At 33.3% G+C, this 7735-nt stretch overlaps 1 protein-coding gene across 2 annotated transcripts in view; it reads right to left on the reverse strand.

Annotated features, from left to right (window-relative positions):
• The window catches only part of LOC111088842, a 20111-nt gene extending 15547 nt beyond the window's left edge, over positions 1-4564 (reverse strand). For both annotated transcript variants that reach the window (XM_022399965.1, XM_022399958.1), the window contains exon 1: positions 4164-4564. The gene's annotated coding sequence lies outside the window, so the exon portion shown is untranslated. The remainder of the gene's footprint in view (positions 1-4163) is intronic.
• Positions 4565-7735: the final 3171 nt, after the last annotated feature.

Below are 7735 nucleotides of genomic sequence, written 5' to 3' on the forward strand. Positions count from 1 at the left end.
AAGAGGGATAATAGGTAACATCCCTGGGAAATCATGTCCAAAAAAACCAAAGGAGGATGATGGAAATCCAGATGGGTAGCACAGGATTGCACAGCAAAGGCTGGAGGTGGGAAAAGACTGTCCAAATCCTTTTCTTCAAGGCCAGATTCCCCCCAAAATGGGAGATCTGGCCGAGGTTCCAGAGATATAGCAGGCTGCAAGATAGTTTACAATTCATGACACACTATGGCCAAAACCTCCTCCACAAAAAGTGTGAAGCCCGAAGCCACCGAAATAGTAAATAATGGTAGATCAGTAGTTACCAGATTTATAACAGAAAACATTACATTAACATTATGTGGAAAAGAAAAAGAAAAGTATACCACAAATACCAAGTAAGCAGCAAATAAATGACAACAAACTAAGTTGTCAAAACACATTAGAATTAACCAGAAGTGCACAAGAGATTTGTAAGTACAGAGCAAAAATTGAGCATGATTGCACACTGCAATGCCAAATCAAGAAGTGATAATAGTGCCTTTATAGTACAGAGGGAGTCAGCTGCACTAGGATGGTGTGCCACACTCTTATTGGTGGAAGGTTGTATTATGTTCATTTGCATGCTACAGTGCGCTATTCCATGAGAAATTACATGAAGGTAGGTGGGAGCATCAAGGTTAGTGGTGAGCAAAAGTTGGGCAGCACAAATTGAGAAAAGCTATTAAGTAAGGGGAAGTAAGGTATCATATTGGAATAGAGTTTAAAACATATTTAAGACAGTGCTGAGGAAAAGAATTAAGTTACCTCAAGTGCAAGTGATTAAGAGGAGTTACTGCGCATGAAGGGTGTATCATGCTCCTACTGGTTGGGAGATATTTTTATATGATGATGTCATCATACACCAATGCAGTTCATGTTAAACACATGAATTTAGATGTGAGTTAGCTCAAGGCTAGTGGCATGAAAGTCTCTTACGTAGATGCACAAGGAATATAACAATTCTATGTGCAAAGGTCAGGTACCTTCTTAGAACTCAAGTTTAGCTTCATTTATGAAATTCCATGTTCCTGCAACGAAACATACATTGGAGAAATGGGAAGAAGACTCGCAACAAGAATAAAAGAACATAAAGACAGTACAAGACTCATGAAAACACAAAATTCAGCCATTGCAGAACACGCCATGTCAACTGGACACAAAATAAACTGGGAAAAAAATAGAATCATCGACACAGACAAATTTTGGAAGACAAGAAAAATCTCCACAATCCACCAGAATACTATAGAGAGACAACACCTTACACACACACACTGACCTGAAGACGAAAGGCGGAAAACTTTCAAAACATCGTCCTCTACACTTGTATCTCTACAACAGGCAGTTTCCGTCCATTCTACAAAGTTTCATCATGAATACTCTGTTTAAACAATCTGGCCATGATAAAGGAACTACTAGATAAAGGAAACAATAAAAATCCTCATAGTAATAACAAGCAATAAGATAAGACAATGCAAACCCAAGAAACATAGAGGGATAAAATGAAAAATAACAAAGAACAGGGCAAAATGTAAGGAAAGAAATAAACCTGAGAATGAAATCTACAGAGAGTATGGAAGGCTAAGGTTGTAACATGAATGGTAAGGATCTAAAGCAAAACAATTTAAGGGCAAAGTCTAAGAGATCATTCCCAACTGAGGAGAAAGAAATGCAGCTGACAAGATGGGAATATGGAGTACCAGGAAGCATAAAGTAATCCACAACACGTTGAGCAATTACTGTAATGAACACAGCAACTAACAAGCCTCCTAATGCCATAACAAAATGAGCCCTAAGTGTAAATCCTGTCATGCACTCAAAACTAAGTATAAAATACCATCATTTGAGAATTCACTATAAAATATCTAAAAATTATGAAACAAAAGCTAAAGAAAATGACTGGGAATTATGCTAGTTTGCCCCTTATCTAGAGCACTGTTATTATTATAAATATACATAACTCTGGTAAAAAAAAAAATTAGTTTGTAGGTACAATTCATATTAGTTTTTGGTAGCCCCCCTCTAATTCCCACTACTGTCACCTAACTGTCAACATAAAAAATATGACAATTCAATGAGATGAAGCTTTTATTATTATTATTCAAAATACATACACCTGTGGTTAAAATATCTGTCAGTTCAAACTAGATCATGTGTCAGTAGAGATTAATAAGTGTACTTTATTGTTTATACCTTATTTATGATATTAATTTGTGTACCCTCCCCTCTTTTTATTTTCATATTAAATGTCTACTCTCAACACCCTCTCCTTCCCCCCAAATAAATGTGGGGAACCCCAAAATCTTGCAAATATTGTAAATAAACTAGATTTTGAGCTCATCCAGACTGCCTCATCGTCTTTCAAAAATCTAATTGTCCGCTTAAATGGACCTACAGTGTCCCTACCTTCCATTGTGGACTTTTAACAACTTTGCATGAAGTTTACATTAATAGAGCAGAGATAACATACAAAGTGATTGACTTTTTGTCATTTTGTGTCCATAATTTTAATCATACAGCTAATGATATGGGAGTGGTTGGATATGATGCAAAAAAAAGCCATAGCTATCTGAAAATAATATAGATAGTTTTAACTTTCAGAAAAATAGCATTATTGTAAATTTGTTTTTTTTAAATGGCATTAGAAATACACTATGTTAAATAAATGGTACATTTTATGAACACATTAATGACAGGGTTTTAAAAATACAATAAAAAAATGTATTCTCTTTCATAAAACTGAACTTGTCTCTACTTTCGTTATATTGTTCCAATGTATATTTTTATGTTGCTAAACATATGAACTATTTAGCAAAATAGCTATCATAAAATAAATGGGTGGAAAATGTTAGTAATTGTTATTTTTTTGGTTGAAAACTTACCAAGTAGTTAAAGCATTGACAATGTCCTCATATGCTGGCATTACAGTTTTTCATACCTTAGGTACATAGGATACACAACATGGAATGAAAATTGTCCAATGAATGCCTGGAAATGCCACTACACATGTCCCATAACAAAAGAACACATTCTATACACAAACAACAAGCAACATATTATTATTTATATGTTCAAAAAATGCACTGGTGATTTTAAATAGATTCTAGTACACTTCTAACATCATCATAAAAAAGAAGAACACTATGGACAATAATGTTAATTTCCCCGTCGTTAAAACTATGTATCTTTTGTTCTCTTCAAACAGCTACAGCCTTTTTAGCACAATGAATATATCAAACACTCTTATTTCAATAGCTGTATGATGGCAGGTAATGGATGGACATAGAATAATAAAACTGGTGGGAGAAAAACTTGGAATTGTAAATCCATGCCTAGAAAATGAGAAATTGTTTAATACTTTGTTTGTTCTTCTAAAATAAAGTTTACACAACATGAGAAACAGTTGAACACACTGATTATTGTCTATGTTCTTCTTAAATGAACTTTATGCATAATCATTAAATGTCCACAATAGAATAAGATGACACTGCAGATTCATTTCAAGGCACATCCCACTCTGGCTCCTATAATTGTTAAGAGTAAGTAATAAGCAGAGAATTAACTTTTAAAAGTGGATGATGTAGTCTGGGGAAGCCCAAATCTCACTTATTTATACTATTTGCAAGGTTTTGGGGTACCTGTTACTAATGGATTCCTTATAATATTTTTATTTTTTAGGGATTTGCTGATGTAGTTAGTATGAAGATGAAGAATGGGGAACACATATATAGTTTAGATTTTAGTACCACAGATATGAAGTTGGAGATCATGAATATGGATCAAGTAAAAAAAAATAACTTCCTATACTTTTTATCTATTGATATGTATTCCAACTGTTGGGTCAACGAGCCAAATGGATACTAAAAATAACAATAATAATAGGCCAAGAATCAATTAAACACAATTCTATAAAAGTATTTGGTAAATTTTTTAAATCAATTTTTATTTTACTATACTGGGATAAATCACAATTTCATATTTATAGTATACGTATAACTACAGACTAATATTATTACAATTTACACTAATAATAATATTATTATTAATAAAAATGTTAGTAATAGTATTACTATTACGTGTTATTGCTAATGTTAAGATAGTAAGTTAAGTTTAAACTGTGTACTTTTACTTAAAAGTTAAATACTTACCTTGTATACTAATAAAAATGTTAAGCTGGAAATAAATGTGAAGTCAATGTTCGGAATTCAGAACTAGAGAAAAGCTAACTTAAAATCCAAGCACTACAATCGGTTTGGGCTTTGGCTATGTTACGAGATGCAACTTACAACTGCAGCAAGTTAAACTTCTCTGAAGACAGTGCAATCAAACTTTGAAAGCTTTATAAAAACAATTAACTGCTGATGATGATAAATATGTCATTATCAAACGATAATAGAAATAAATTTTCACAATCAATGTAAGTTATAGAACTTCGAGATGTATTATTATTAGTTGACACACGCCATATTTCACTTCTTAGCTCCAACTTTAACATTTGTTTTACTTCTTAGGCTTAGGATTTTACAAAACAATCAATGAAGCAATGTGAGATAACATATAAACATTTCCTGACGTAGTGTTTACTGCGCCCTCACTATAAGTAAATATACTAAATAAAATGTTGGACCACAAAACAAAAATACTAAAATAATCATTCTTTACTACGCTAAAATAGAATGTGCTGCACAAAAAGACATCAGAAAAGTAATAATTCTCCACTCAGTTCAAGATTAGTAACGTTAAATAATTATCTTCTTAAGAATATTTTAAAAATAAAGGTGATGTACGATCATATTTTCAACGCAAATATACTACAATTATTCATAACTTTGTATGTCAATTTTTTTAAGCGATAAGATATTTCCTTAATTCAATTTGAATATTATCTTTAATTTTTAAAGAATACCTCGTTAACTTTAAATACGCTGTTATACGTTGTTTTATTACATAAACATGTGTATGTTGTATCAATCTGAAGTATAAAATGAGCTTCACCCGCAAATAGAATTTCGGGTTGAGGTGAATTTCAGCCAGTACGCGACAAATGAGTTTATAGGCTAAATTAAGAATAGGCATAAAAAATGTACCAAGTTATAAATAATATAAACAGTGCAAATTCATTTTTACAAAGTTGCTACACTTTTAAATCATAAAACAGCTTTGAAAATTACGAGAATAGAGGGACGTACTCGTCTTGCAAATATATTAAGTTCTGATATAAAATTTTCTAAAACTTCACTCCTGCTTTAAGGGAAAGCATAAACTTTGGTTTGTTTGTTGTGAAACACAAAACTACACAATAGGCTATATGTGCTTTGCCCACCAGGGGCAACAAAACATGTTTTTTAGCGTTGTAAGTATGCAGACTTACCGCTGAGCTACTGGGGGTACAATAACTTTGGATTAAGTTACCATAAAAATAAGAATGTTATGGGCTTAGTTCTAAATCAGGAATTCTGGTAGGATTACGCGCTCACCTCGTAACCAACTGCTATTGACAACAGCATTGTAGACAAGAAAGGTATAATTTTGTTGATTAAAATTGCTAGAAAAAATCTTGAAAAGGTTTTTCTTTATTTTTTTGCTTTCGGATATACACTCAATCAGCTCTAGCCGACATTAATTTGGAAGTGATGCACTAGAGGTAAAGTCAACTTTTGGTATATTTTTATCCAACAGAAATTTGACTGTCACCCTTATAACGCTTCACTCACAGCTTCACTGTGTGGTCTGCAATTGTTTAGGGGCGATAACGAGACGCGAACATGTTCCATTGTTCGGCACGTTAACCACTAGAACGCACTCGCCTAGTGTACTTTAAACATTATGAAATTGATAAATATCATGATTTACGAATATTGTATGTTCATATTGTCTACTGTTGGCAAGAGTATAGCTCTGAACAAGGTTGTTTCTACAGCGCCATTTGTTCTTTAAACAATCTAGAGTGTGAAGGGGTTCAACAGGGTTACCATTTGTCCGATTCTCGCTCTCTCAACTCACTTAAAACAAAAAAGGGAAATGGAACAAAAACATAAAAAATCAAAGGCAAATTATACTAAAATAAAACAAAACAAAAAGCTTTAAATATATCAACTCCAGCAAACTTTTAGTGACGTCAAGTATACAAGAATATTTCCACAACACTTACCGTTAAAATATAAACTAAATTTTATTTTAATTTTAAAAATTACTTACCCAATTGTTTTTATCATCCAGATAATGGAATTTTACAGTTTAAGATTACTAGATGCAGTTCATTTTCTATTAAATAAAATTTAGAATATTTTCATAAAAAATAATATCGATAGGCAAGGACCGGGCTTCGCCTCACGTGCTATAGAAGGAACAGCTTCGTTTTATTAGATTACACCTTTATTCCGGTAAATTTTCATGCAGGTGTTCTGGTTATAGCTATGATATTTTCATCAACCGGATGTCAAATGGAGGTCGGAAACATGTTAATCCTTTAACGTATTGTTACGACAGCGAAAGTCACGTGACTCTAGTAACACGTCATGATATTGTTGCGTCAGCGAGGTCACGTGACTATTGTCACGCCATCTATTTTCTAGAAGTATCTTGTTCCTTCGTGAATGCCCTAGCATTTACTAGATATATGTTTTTCTGATATATAAATAAGACGCTCACAACGTGACAATAATGTGTGTGTAGGTAATGAGTAATTGAACTGCAGTCAGAGAGAGACGTATTGTTGAAGTCTAGCTCGTGATACGTGAATTATAGTTTGTTATAGCGCAACTGTTGAAGTTGAGTGTATCGGTAAAGTTATATTCAGAAAGAATAAACCAGTTTTATTTAAGAAAGGACTTGTGTCGCTAAAGTTTCGTTGGAATTAGTTACGGAAAATTAATTAACAAACGGAGACGTAACAAATTTGTGTCAGAAGTGGGATAATTTCTCTTCTCGTTCTTCTTGTTTCTTTTCTTTTTCCTCTAACAACTGTTGTAATTTCTCTTCTCGTTCTTCTTGTTTCTTTTCTTTTTCCTCTAACAACTGTTGTAATTTCTCTTCTCGTTCTTCTTGTTTCTTTTCTTTTCCCTCTAACAACTGTTGTAATTTCTCTTCTCGTTCTTCTTGTTTCTTTTGCTGTTCTTGTATTGCTGCCATTAAGTCTGCTAGGCTGTAGTTTGATTTGCCGCTTCTCATTTCCATTTTTTTTGCAGCAGTTGTTAGAGGAAAAAGAAAAGAAACAAGAAGAACGAGAGAATAAACAAGAAAAGAAACAAGAAGAGAGATTACAGCAGTTGCAAGAAAACCTGCAACAGTGGCAGCTCGAACAGCAAAATAAACAAGAAAAGAGATTACAGCAGTGGCAAGAAAACTTACAGCAGTGGCAGCTCGAACAACAAAATAAACAAGAGAGATTACAACAGCTATTGGAGGAGAAAGAAAATAAATAAGAAGAGAGACTACAACAGTGGCAACTGGAACAAGAAAGGAAACAAGAAGTACGAATGGAAAACATTAGTAAATTTAAAAGCGAATTAGATACGTTAAAGGACGATCTATTGTATTTTACACAAGGAGGATACATTGACCATCGACTTAATCAGCCCCAGACAATGGCAATCCCCTTACAGAGCCCGCAGCTAAATCCTAATGCAGACATATTCAGTCCCGTTAAAAGTCACATCCCAGATATGAATGTCAGTAATAGGAGTGAATCCAGTGCGAAGGAAGCAACAGTAATTCGATG

The sequence above is a fragment of the Limulus polyphemus genome, unplaced genomic scaffold, assembly GCF_000517525.1.
Source record: "Limulus polyphemus unplaced genomic scaffold, Limulus_polyphemus-2.1.2 Scaffold106, whole genome shotgun sequence".
Lineage (NCBI taxonomy): Eukaryota > Metazoa > Arthropoda > Merostomata > Xiphosura > Limulidae > Limulus > Limulus polyphemus.